The 12465-nt window shown below is 42.3% G+C and overlaps 1 protein-coding gene across 7 annotated transcripts in view; it reads right to left on the bottom strand.

The window, feature by feature from the left end:
• LOC104920301 (membrane-associated phosphatidylinositol transfer protein 2) overlaps positions 1–11012 on the bottom strand; it is a 40895-nt gene extending 29883 nt beyond the window's left edge. For 2 of the 7 annotated variants that reach the window (XM_027273686.1, XM_027273683.1), the window contains exon 1: positions 10226–11012. The gene's annotated coding sequence lies outside the window, so the exon portion shown is untranslated. Of the gene's footprint in view, positions 1–8632; positions 8743–10225 lie in introns of those variants that run through there. The other 5 variants (XM_027273691.1, XM_027273697.1, XM_027273701.1 and 2 more) reach the window with 3 other exon arrangements.
• Positions 11013–12465: the final 1453 nt, after the last annotated feature.

Below are 12465 nucleotides of genomic sequence, written 5' to 3' on the forward strand. Positions count from 1 at the left end.
CGAGGCTCCTCAATGGGCTAAAAGGAGGTGGGAAGCACAACCTGCCCTTGTTCTTTAGTCATCATCGCTGTACAAGGGGAAAGCTAAAAATACTCGACACCCTGTGAGCATCTCCTCCATTGTGTTCCTCCTCCTTCTCCTCGTCCCTCTTCCTCCTACAGTAGCTTCGAAAGATGATCCTCGTTTACGCGGAGAGAGAAGGAACAAGAACCACCAGCGAGCACAGACGCAGAAAGAGAGCGAGAGATAAAAATAAAAGTCCAGCCAAACAAATTGGTAATCATCCATTAATTGTGATTTTAGTCAGCATACACAAAACATTCTTCAAATTTATAACGGCAATCAACCACAAGCGTGTCACAACTGATCATTTACAAATGTTGCATCAAGCAATAAATGGTTGTAAAAGAAAGCAACACCTGATTATAGCTGTTCGATGTTGCAATGTCGTGAAAATAGCTGCACAAAATCTCATTGCAAACCTGAGCTCACTCCCAGGCAGATCAGTGATCCTCTCTACATCTGAGGCTTTGAACCAGTGGAAAATAAGTAAAGTTTAGATTAGATATCCCCACAGCATGTAATTAAAAGTCTACATAAATAAACCCGATGCCCGGTGACTGCTGAGAACTTTAAGCTGTTTAATGAGTGCAGCCATTGTTTTCTGATGCCTCAGTGGTGCTCATCGTCAACCCACCGTTTTCCAAAACGGGCCCGTTACATACCAACTCTATCTCTAATCAACACCACGCTTCGCTCTGAAAGCCAAAATTAGATGACCTTATATGCAAATTACACTTGGATTAATCTGTTACGTGCCAAGGTTAAATGAGGATCTCCCCTCGCTGTCATTCTCTCCAAGTGCTCAGACAGCCTGAATCAACTGCACAGAGAGCGGTCTTATGTAACTCAGACAGATACAGAAAAGGAAAGCATCCCTACCCTAGCATTTTGTCCATCCCATTAGCTAATTCATGCCCGAGTGTAGGACGTGCTTTTGGAGATTCAGACAAACTCTCTGAAACATCTCCACCAGCCTCTCTGCGAGTGTTTAGCAGCAACAAAATGTTGATTCAAATCAAGGCCGTCCTGCGTCCGGCCGCACTGACACCACAAAGGCTTAGCACAAAGGCTTGGAGGAACAACAACTAATGGATTTCCACCGTCATCACTACTAGAAATCTCTCACAATAGTGCAAAGTGGCTTTGTTGATACGAAATACTACAGGGATGTGGGCTAAGACGTGTTATCGCTGTGTGACAACACCTACATTATCTGTGTCTGACTGTCCACCAGATCGCAACAACTCAAAAAGGAGTTTGGAAAAGACTGAAAAACAATGATCAAATCTAAAATTAAGTTTAAGGGCGGCAGTGCACTGGCAGCTGGAGAGGTGCCAGTGCACCTCTTAAGGTACTTGAACATCTGACTGCTCCCAGGGTGCTGCTATGTGGCATCACTTCACCATCTCTCCACATTTCTTACATGTAAAAACTGGAGTGAAAAAAAAGAATATATACAATAAAGTATCTATTAAAAAAAATGACATCTGGAAACTGAAGGTCCCTGGATAAAAGATATTTACTATTTATAATGTATGACAGCAAAAGCTTAAAAGAAAGAGAAAGCAAACTTCTGAAGTGTCAAATGTCTATAGTTGAGAGCAAATATTATTTTACATTTGAGAAAATAGCGGCAGTTTTTTGTGATCATCGATGAAATAAAGTTGAAGCAGAAGGTACATGGAAATAGAAACTCCACTGCCTCGTCTGTTGAGTCTATTTTTAGTTTCCCGTATTAAAATAAAAACTTCATTAGCTCTTGCCAATGCAACTTTTGTCGAAGAAGACAAATGAAATGGATTACACTCCACAAAACTTATGAAGAAAAATGTTTCGCCTGAGGCCAAAACGTATTCCCTTCCCTGCCCCTTTATTCTCTCCATCATTGCTTGAGCGGGGGGGTTACCATGGAGACACAGAGGGCCTTTTCCTTATTGGTTGCCAAGATGAAGTCAGAGAGTGACGAGGAAAGTAGAGACCAGATGCTGCCGGGGCTTCTTTCTCCTGTTTCTTCTGTCTCCACTTTCACTTCGAGTCTGTCTCTGTTCATCCCCATCACGGCTCATTTCCACCGCACGTTGGTTTCTGTTTTCTGGCTACAGTAACACCCCGATACCCCTCGCTGTTATTAATATATCAACCTAAATATATGATACGGTGATATGCTGTGGGTAGGTGACAATTCTCTACATAAAAAAAATGCAGGATCCAAACAAAAAAAAAGACAGTGGTGGGTGTAAGACACATTGGCTAAGGCACAGTCCTAAATATAGTGGGCTTTATGTGGGCTTCAGGACATGCAGGTTTAAAAGTACTTTGTGTTAAAAATGTCCTGTGCAATTATGATGCAAGTTCTCTTTATACAGTTTAAAATTAACCTAGCAGACCGTCATTACATCCCTTTACAACAATCCAACAGTGAGTCAGAAGAATGTGCAGACACACAGGAGAATAGCAATATTCAATGTATTGAATCCTTGGGAAGAAGAAGAAGAAGAAATGGGTCTTGGTGCCCCAATTTCTCACACTGTAGCAGCTGTGGAGAAAATGGATCTGAAAACTGAAGTGAATCGAGGACAGAGGAATAGAAAAACATGCAAGCGTCAGACCAAAAGTATATTAGAGGAACTAGAGGAGAGAGAGAGAAGATTAAAACAGAGTGTGTGTGTTTTTTTAATGCTTTTTGCAGATCAGCTCACATTTAAAGAGATTTCAGATAAATGACACTCTTGACTCTGACTGAAAAAAGGTGCAAACCAATGCATGCATAAAAGTAAGAATGAAAAACAAGTCTCATCTTAACACTATGACTCTTTCCATCTATTGCTTTTATATTGTGTTTTTCTATTAGTCTTAAGTTTGTGTTTTAAATAAAGTTCAATCACAGAGTCTTCAGTTCAATGAAACTGAGGCCGTCTGCTGCCGTTTGGTGAAATACCTCAAACCTGCTTGTGCAGCATGAATAATGCAGGCTTCTACCCGTTGACCAAAGACAGACACTGTCTCTCATATTGACCATAAAAGGCCACTTTCAAAGATCCTCGTGGTCCTGTGACTTTGGCTAACATTTTGATGAGCTCTGAGGTCGCGTTTACAGCCTGGGCTTAATCACCTCGGGATTTTCTTATCAGAGCCAGAGCCTATATATATATATATATATATATATATATATAAAGAAACTATCAGTCTTATAACATAAAAGGATAAAAGATTCTGATGTCTCTCTCTCACACAGACCCACCACTCTGAATGGACACATGGGGTTTTGTCTGACACATGGAAGCAAAGAATGGGCATAACCCAGAGGTACTTCCAAATAAAAGCCTGCCCACCGGGAAGAAAAAAAGCAAAAGAGGAGGTGAGGGGCAGCGAGGAAGGGGGAGTTAGGGTCTGAAGAAGTCTATTTTTAGCCACAGAGAAATCAGGTGTCTGCGGCCAATGGAAAAAAAAAAAAAGTAGCGTGGGTATAGTGACATGAAGCAGCGCTGTCGCTTTCATTTTACATGATCCATGTGAGTCAGAGGGCGCTGGAAGCGTTGGGGGTGGGGTAAAACAAGTCGCAAATAAATATGAAATGGCATTTATAATCCACACTGACGTGAAACACAAAATGGAGTTAACGCGACGTTAAAACTGTAGGGATGAGTAGTAAAACAATTAATGTGGACGTATTGAGAGATTAAGCAGAAAGTCCATTAACGTCAATGACTCGACGGTGCGAGCAGCATTTCTGATGTATAGCAGACTATGCACCTTGCAGATTAGATAAGCTAATAGATCCCATCTACTGAGATTCAGGACTTTGCCTCACAGGAGAAGATAATGCTGTATCGTTCTGCTTGAGAGCCAAGAGAGGGTGGAGAGGGTGTGTGTGTGTGTGTGTGTGTGTGTGTGTGTGTGTCAGAGTGCCTCAATTTCACTTTTTGCACAACAACAATGCTCTTCCCTGACAGGACAGCCCAGGATGCACATAATGGCCTTTATTCCTCTTCCATAAAATAAAACTCAAGTAAGGCTGCTATAAAAAGAGCCCAGCCACCCACATCGCTAGAAAAACCGGTGTCCAAAAAGGGACAGGGGACACGGCACAGCCGGCACAAAGCGTTTCGTCTTCGTCTCATTTCCCAGACAACTGTAGGAGCATTAGCAGTGATGTGCCATTCATCAGCTGGCTCATCAGGGATGGGTGGGTGGGGACGGGTTGTACCCTTGTTGTCCCTTTCAACAGCAGCTCAACACCAACATTAGCATCACCTGCTTTGTTCAAGGGAGCTGAGGTGGGAGGGCGGGTTTGCGGAAGAAAGACAGAGCATGTGGAGCTCGCGGTACAGAGGAAAACACAATGTTCCATTCAGAGCTTTGGCTGGCACCCAGGTGCACGATGGAGGCTCATCTGAAATACCGTCATGAAGCCTGATTGTCCGTGCTCATGATGAATTAAAAGAAAAATTGGACCTTCAGATAGGCAGCTGGCAAAGCTCCCTCCCTAAACTCCCCTAAGAGGACACCAACATTGTAAAAGATGTTATTTAGGATTGCATTGAAAATGCTAATGTTTGCTTTGTTACTTGGTAGTGAAATTGTTTAAGCTTCCTTTGGGGAGCTCTGAGACATCTTTTGCATCACTTTGCACAATCCAATCCACCCACCATCAAAGCTGCTCAATATTCACTCTAATATAAGACTGGAAAATTATACTCTTCATTTCTAAACGCTAATGAGGGAAACCGATGATGCACAACATTCAAACTATTTTTTCACTGCCTGATCATTCAGGCTGGTCTGGTCAAGTTAATCACAAGTTTGCCTCAAAGGGCTTTATAATCTTCACAGCACACAACATCCTCTATTTTCAAACTCAAACTACATGGTGAGGTCATGTCTGTTATGTGTTTCAACTATTCTGAGTCATGTCAGCAAGTTAAACTGTGAGATGGACGCACAAGCAGATCAAACGTTAAAGATGCTGCTATTTATACCTATCTGTCATCAATAATAAAATAGCAGGTAACCGCCAAGCAGCAGCTGTGAAATGAAGCCAACGTCTAAGTGTCAAAAACCAGCATGGTACAAAAAACTGTTTTGGTCTCTATAGCTAAATTTATAATAAATGAACTGAGTCTGAATTTTTTTAACTCACCCGTTCACATTAAACTTATGTTCAAAGTTATGCCTAACTAAGAGCATGGCTGCTTTGATTGACAGGTGGGTGCCGACACAGGTGGCTTGTTTGAGTGCACAGGCTTCATTCAGTCCGCCTCAGCTCCACTAATTACCACTAATGCTAATTTCTGCATTACTTTTGCTGTTTCCGCACGGGCCTAGAATCACCTGTTGTGCAATAGACGCCATTGCGTGCGTGCACTACGGCGAGTAAACAAACAAGCGGCAATAGTCCTCATCTATCCATCATCATTATCCACTTCCAGAGCAGACGTCACAGGCTGCCCATGACAATGTTTCAGTGGAATACTTGGGAGTCACACGGCATAAGTGAATGGAAAGTTCAAGCCTAAAAATAAAAACTCATACAATATCATCTTTCATGATCATTCAAATTATATATATATGGATTTCAGGGGGGGCGGGGGGGACATTTGTGCTTATCCTTTCAACCACTCAATAGACTCAGTTCAGATATTTCCACATATCTGACAGACAGATCTTAAACAAGTGTTGGGACATTAACATAATGCCACTTCCTGCTCCGGCACTGCTAACCAACCAACCAACAACAGCCTTGTCCTCTTACAGACAAAAAAAAAAAATAGACACCAGGGGATATTTTAATAAAGATGCCTTTTCAATTATTGAACACTTCATTTCAGGGTGGTGTGAAAGTTTCCGAACAGAGAATGCATTCATAACGTCCCCTCCGGTGTTGTCAGTGCCCATAAAAATCAGTCTCCATCCACTGACTGTCAAAGAAAGGACTCCAACATGACATGAGTCTTTGTACCCAGGAGTTATCAGCTGTGGGAAAATCATTTCGAACATACAGTCCGAGATAACGTAAAGAGCTCGCTCGTGAATCAGGGTTAATACCTCCAGTAGCTCATTTAACAAGCTGCATTCCCACATTATGTGACAAGCTGTAGAACAAATGGACTTTTCTAATACAACAAAGCAATCACAAGAAAGTGGCTAACGCAATACCAACTGTGATAAAAGAGCCCCCAGAGGGGTTAAAGCATATTTGTTTTACAGATAAAATTGAATAAAATAAAAAAGAACAAATGTTCTTCATTGTTTAACAGCTGTACAACTGCTCCATCTCTGTCACTATCCACTGCATCTTATCAGCTGGCCTTTACGATTATACTGCCACCTTTATCTTGGGTGGGAGTGACAGTGTTTGTGTGTGTGTATGGTGACAGGAGATCAGCATACAATAGACTTTATATAGCCCACAAAATAGCCCACAGACTGGTCTAAGTAAAGAACTAAGACTATACCATTCATTCCTTTCTCTAAATAACCAAATCATATTAAATGTTACGGTGGATATGACACATAGCAACACTAATATTACACAACAGGTTTTCACACAATCAGTGGAGATGTAGCAACATTATAAAAATGTGAAATTACAACACAAAAATGTGCAAGCGAATTTATGATTATACCATGTCGTTCATGCAACGTGTACATGTCACAGCCTATTTGTCTGTGTTTGAACCTGATGTTTCTCTGCTCTTCCTGTGCCAGAAATCTCATCTGATAAGCAGCTCAAATAGTACAGACATTGAACCAAAAGATGTGGCGCTCAGCAGCAGCAGCAGCGTACGTTATTCAGACTTTAACTGACAGGAAGTGAGTCTTGTTTCCTCGACTAAAATGTCATTACTTAGTGGCTGCGCAAGTGTGCGTTCCGTTTGTCGGCTGTATTTTTAGTAGCCGCTGGATTATTGACCTATTAAGACGATCTTAAGCAAACCGAGGGTTGTAGTTGTAGAACAGAGGACCTGTCACATGTATGAGTAAGAAAAAGAAAAAGAAAAAAACACACTCCCTCACAAAGATTCCACACAGTGCTATGAATACTCAAACAAGGCTGGGACACACGCACTACAGGCTCCTCTGTCAGGAATTTTCCACTCCACAGACATACAGCATATATTTACATATTCTTCTCACAGCATTTTCATGGTCAGGAGGTTGTCAGGCAATCCTGTAACTGTATAACATTAGTGGAGTGGTGAGTAATTTCAGTCTTAGGGAAAGAGACCTGTGTGACTCGAATGAGCAAACATTAGCATAGTATCTGAGCGCAGTTAGAGATTATCCTCATTTATCAAAAAGGGTCATTGTAGTGTCTCCACTTTGCGTTTTTATGCTGGCTTAAAAAAAAAAAAGAGAGCATCAGCTTTAATTCAACAAATACAACGAAACATTACCAGCTAAAAATCACACCTGCACGGACAATGAAATGTTTAATAATCCTCACCTCCGCTCTTTCCTCCTCTGTGTTAGTTTGTCTGCAGTGTTGGACACCTGAGTGTCAAAGAGTGATCAGGTTTCAGCCTCTCAACTACTGTCTCCCTGCTGTAAGATTCCTTCGCCTACTGACGATGTCAGTACATTGTCTCCTCAATTAAGAGATTACAGATTTAAAACCAGTCAAACGTGTAAAAAAATCATAGAAAAAAAAAAGAAAAACGCTAATTCTGCCAACTTCAGATCTTGACTGTTCAACACGAAGACCGCTGCGAATAAATTTGCAATCCTGACGGAGCTACAGTTCTAACTTTTCCAGGAAATAACTCATACAATATTCATACTGAGCGAATATTTTAAATATGTTAAACTACTAAAAAAAAAGTGGAGTGAGATTCTAGTAAGTGAATTTCTGAGGGAGCGGTATCACAGATACAAGCTATATTCAACATCAACCTAGTTTCATCCATCCATCATCTGTAACCACATATCCTCATCAGGGTCGTGGTGGGGCTGGAGCCTACCCCAGCCGGCAACTTAAGGCAAGTGGCGGGGTACACCCTGGACAAGTCACCATAGAGACATTCACACTCACATTCACACCTACGGGCAATTTAGAGCCGAGTGCGTGTGTTTGGGAGGAAGCCGGAGTACCCGGAGAGAACCCACGCAGTCACAGAGAGGCCCCTGGCGAGGTTTGCACCAAGAACCTTCCTGCTTTGAGGCCACAGTGTTGACCCCTGCAGCATGGAGCCGCCCTTTTGTCATTCAGTTTGACTTAAATGCACTGAAAACGACAATATTATACGCTACTTATTTCTGTAAGTATACTTACTTAACAACACCAGAAGCTAACAGTTAAAATTAGAGGGTGCTGCAAATAAAAAACTGCGTGGTTAGACATGTAGAGCTAAAACTACCCAGCATCGTGGTCCAGTTCTCGTGTCCGCACTCACAGACTTTGAAATACATATATACAAATATATCCAAATATATATTTGTCTATGAGGATTGACGAGAAATGAGAGAAAACAGAGTCTAGGCAGCACTTCTGACCAAATAACAATAATAATATTAAAACAGTGTGTAATTAACTATGACACACAAAATATAAGGCTTGCATTTTACTGACCATGTGTCTCCTTCCTCACTTTTTGTCTGCACTCACACGTTTTTTCACTGAGCGCACAGGTGACGTCAATTAAGAGCTCAGCTAACTGAGCCTTAATCAGACTTATCACTGCTTGAACAAATTACAATATTAAACACCGCTAATGCTCTGAAAGGGACCATTTCATACACTGACTTATTTTACTTTCACTCAGTTCTAATTCTGAATGTGGGAATAAACTTATCTTAATTATTAGTACTAATCTCAAATGAGGAAAGACAGACAAAATTTTTTTTTAAAAAACATTAGACGCAGGTTTCCCTGGAGCTTGACAACCAGTTTTCAAAACTGTATTGCACCACCACCCTGCCTATGCACCACACACCTTCATTGTGCGTTTGTTGTGTGAGTGTGTCTGTTGGCGGGAGGGAAAGAGTCCCTCATCAGAAAACTGGTTTGGCAAACACCTTGAGGTTTTGCCATGTTTACATCAGAGAAACCTCCACGGCGGGTGAAAGGTCATAACAGGAATGAGAGGTAAACGAGGTGGAGCTGTCACGTGAGGAGGAATTGAATTCTGGGTCCTCGGTGACGCTATAATCGAGGGACTTCACCTCAAGCTGTCTGCCCTTAATCGTCAGAGTAGCACTTGAGTGACTGAAGAACAGGCGGCGACATTAGCAAAGTGTATTTATGGAGTCTGTTAAACAAGTCAAAACAAAGAGTTACTCAGATTGTCTGTAATTCAGCTCATGGAAGAATTCACTCAATCTATGTTTTGCAAACTTTTGCACTTTACTTCAAAAATGACAGCGCAGAGCGTGTGTGTTACACAATCCTCACGACCGTTGCGGCTTTGAGATAGATAGGGTGCATGTCTCAACATGGCAAAAGGCAGATTACACCCTGCGTGCATTCATATCAGCACAGTCTTCAGGGCCAATGTCTGCATGTGTGCATGCAAATCTTTAGTCTAACTGAGTCACAGATTTCAAAGATATACTGTGATACAGGAAACAAATCAGGGGGGAGGGGGTCACAGTGGAGTGGGTGGCTGTGCAGGATCAGCCATCATCTGGACAACAGACGACACAGCCTCCTAGTCAACACTGCTTCAATGACTCACCCAGACCCTGCTGAGTCAAGTGGAGTGACTCTTGATGCTGAAACTCATAAAGTCATGTTAAGATATGGGCCTACGGGACAGAAAAACAAGCTTGTGGGCTGCAGGGTTAAGCTGACCAAGTGCAAACCAGCAGCAAACTCTCGCAGCTGGATATCACCTGCAGAGTGCACCAATCTTAATATGTTATCAGTGTATCAGAACAACATGAGTGCTGGCTTACAAGCCACCTGTGTGACAGCTGCAGGAAAAAAAAACAAAAAAAAAACACGCTGCACAAGTTAGTCTAAACACCACATGGCGTTAAAGGATGAAGATTTAGTAAACGTGACGTTGCATATCTGAGACAGAGACAAGAGAGGACAGAGAGGAGAGGGGCATGATCAAATTTGAACTGGAGTAAACCCACACCAGTCAGTTAGTTACCTAGCAACATGGCAGCACGGTAATGACAAATTGATGGCTTGCAATGCTCATCACATCACACATACCTGGACCTGATGCGCGCCAGTGATGCACCTCTGGGCTGCTGTCAGCACACTCCAGCACTCAAATGAAGTCTTCTTATTATTCAGTTTTTTGTTTGTTTGTTTATAGGGTGGTGGTGGTGGTTGTAGGGGGTAAACCACTTTCACCAGTTTTCCTTCAGCACGAAGCAGAGATGAGGTCTGATGCCATAAAGTCAGCTGCTGGTTTCCTCCTCTGTCAAACGTCGCCGTTTGTTTGGCTCTTCAAGCAGCAGGAGGAGGAGGAGGAAGGGTAGAGAAACATCACCAAGCTCGCTTCTCTGTACACACACATGTATATGTATATATATTTATTTACATGACATCAGCCGCCGTTTGTGCGCTTGTTTACAAAACCTGCCCACATCGTTGCGCATCGGACTCGAACCACCACGCGTCGGATTTCCTCAATCGGCACACAACCAAAAAGGCCAAAGTAGCTACGATAACGTCAAAATGTCCTTGAATATCCCGAGCTTTCACCCCCTCCTCTCCTTCTCTCTCTCTTCTCCGGTAGGGTAGGTAGGTAGTTGACGGTTGGGCTCGTCCTCGTCCCCGCCGCCGCTCCTCTCCTCTCAGACCCGCAGCAGCTGCTGCCGTCGCCTCCGTCCAGACAACCGGGAAGAGCGAAGAGCAAGCGGATGAGGAGCAGCGCTCACCATCGCCATCATAAGTTGTCACTCCTCAAGTCTGAACCGCTGCAAGACTTCACAGTCCGCTCAGGCACGACACGGAGTGCAGTCAAGCCAACCCGTGTGCAACCACGTTTCTGGTGCGAGTTTCAAAATAAAAGCCCCAAACGTAGAAACGCGTGATCTGTCCGTACACATTAGATTAGATATGCTTTATTCATCATACCACCACGGGGAAATGTACTTGTTACAGCAGCAGAGGAAAGTGTAGCATACACTACAGAATTAGAAGTAAAAAAAAACACAATAAACAGACAGAAATATCTATAACCTACATAATAAACACGAAAAACAACCAGTACTGAGGATAAAAGTGGCATGATATATAAAAAGAGTATTGTAATGTAAAGTGACCATAGTGTAAGAAATATTGCAAAGACCATGATACAAATACTAATATTATTGCAAGAGTAGTGACCATAATATAAATAATATTAAAAAAGTAAAAGTAAAAGCCCCAAACGTAGAAACGCGTGATCTGTCCGTACACATAAGACTATCCATACACTATAGCTACATACACTGCTCAAAAAACATTATAGGAGAGTTCAACTTCTGGGATATTGATCTGGTCAGGTAAGTAGCTGGGGGAGTTGTTAATTATTTAATCTGTTTTGGTGTTAATGAAATTAACAACACTAGAGGGGAAACAATGAGACAACCCTCAAAACAGGACTGGTTTTACAGGTGGAGGCTGCTGAGTCAGTATAACTACGGGTGTGGTGGTACCTGGACCCTACAGGGGTTGCACAGGTAGTCCAACTCCTCCAGGGTGGGAGATCAATATGTGCCATTGCCAGAAGGTTTGCTGTGTTTCCCAGCACAGTCTCAAGAGCGTGGTCAGATGGTCAGTTAATCTAGGCAAGGACCAGTATCTGCTCCTTTGTGCAAGGAGGAACAGGATGGGCAGGATTTCTTTTCCTGTTGAGATCTGATGTGTTTTCAAAGTGTTCCTTTAATATAGTATAAATACACTGCATGGCAGCGCAGAGACTATTTTGTGTTTTATTCTGGAGGATTGTTCGCCTAACTTTCGGTGTTTCTCTCGTCTTCTGCCAACTTGACGACGCTCAGACTTTGTGTTCAGCTGTTTTGATGACAGAGCGCCCCCTGCTGGTAACACAGCGTGTGGTCTAAACTGGTATCACAAGTAGTAGTCACGTATTTCAGCAGCGGTTTTATTACAGGATGTAAACTTACAAAGAGTTTTGTGTTACATTCATGCATGCTCACTGTGGTGTTACTGCTTTAATATCTTTAAAGTATGCAATGTATTGACATCGTCTAGCATAACAAGTTAAAGAAAGTTATATGATTGAAGGAAGACATTTTTTTTTTCCATTTGGGGTGGAGACCCAAGCTGTTACTGTAAATAATATGCATACACCATCAAAATGCTTCTTGTGGTGTCTCTGAAGCATGTGTGTGAAGCAATACTTACCTTTTTTTTTCCTACAACCAAAAAAGGCAAAAACTAGGCCGCCACTGCACCTCAGATGAAATGAAGTGAGCCTGCTGACTAGTTTCACTTCC

This window comes from Larimichthys crocea, chromosome III, assembly GCF_000972845.2.
Source record: "Larimichthys crocea isolate SSNF chromosome III, L_crocea_2.0, whole genome shotgun sequence".
NCBI classification, from domain to species: Eukaryota; Metazoa; Chordata; class Actinopteri; family Sciaenidae; genus Larimichthys; species Larimichthys crocea.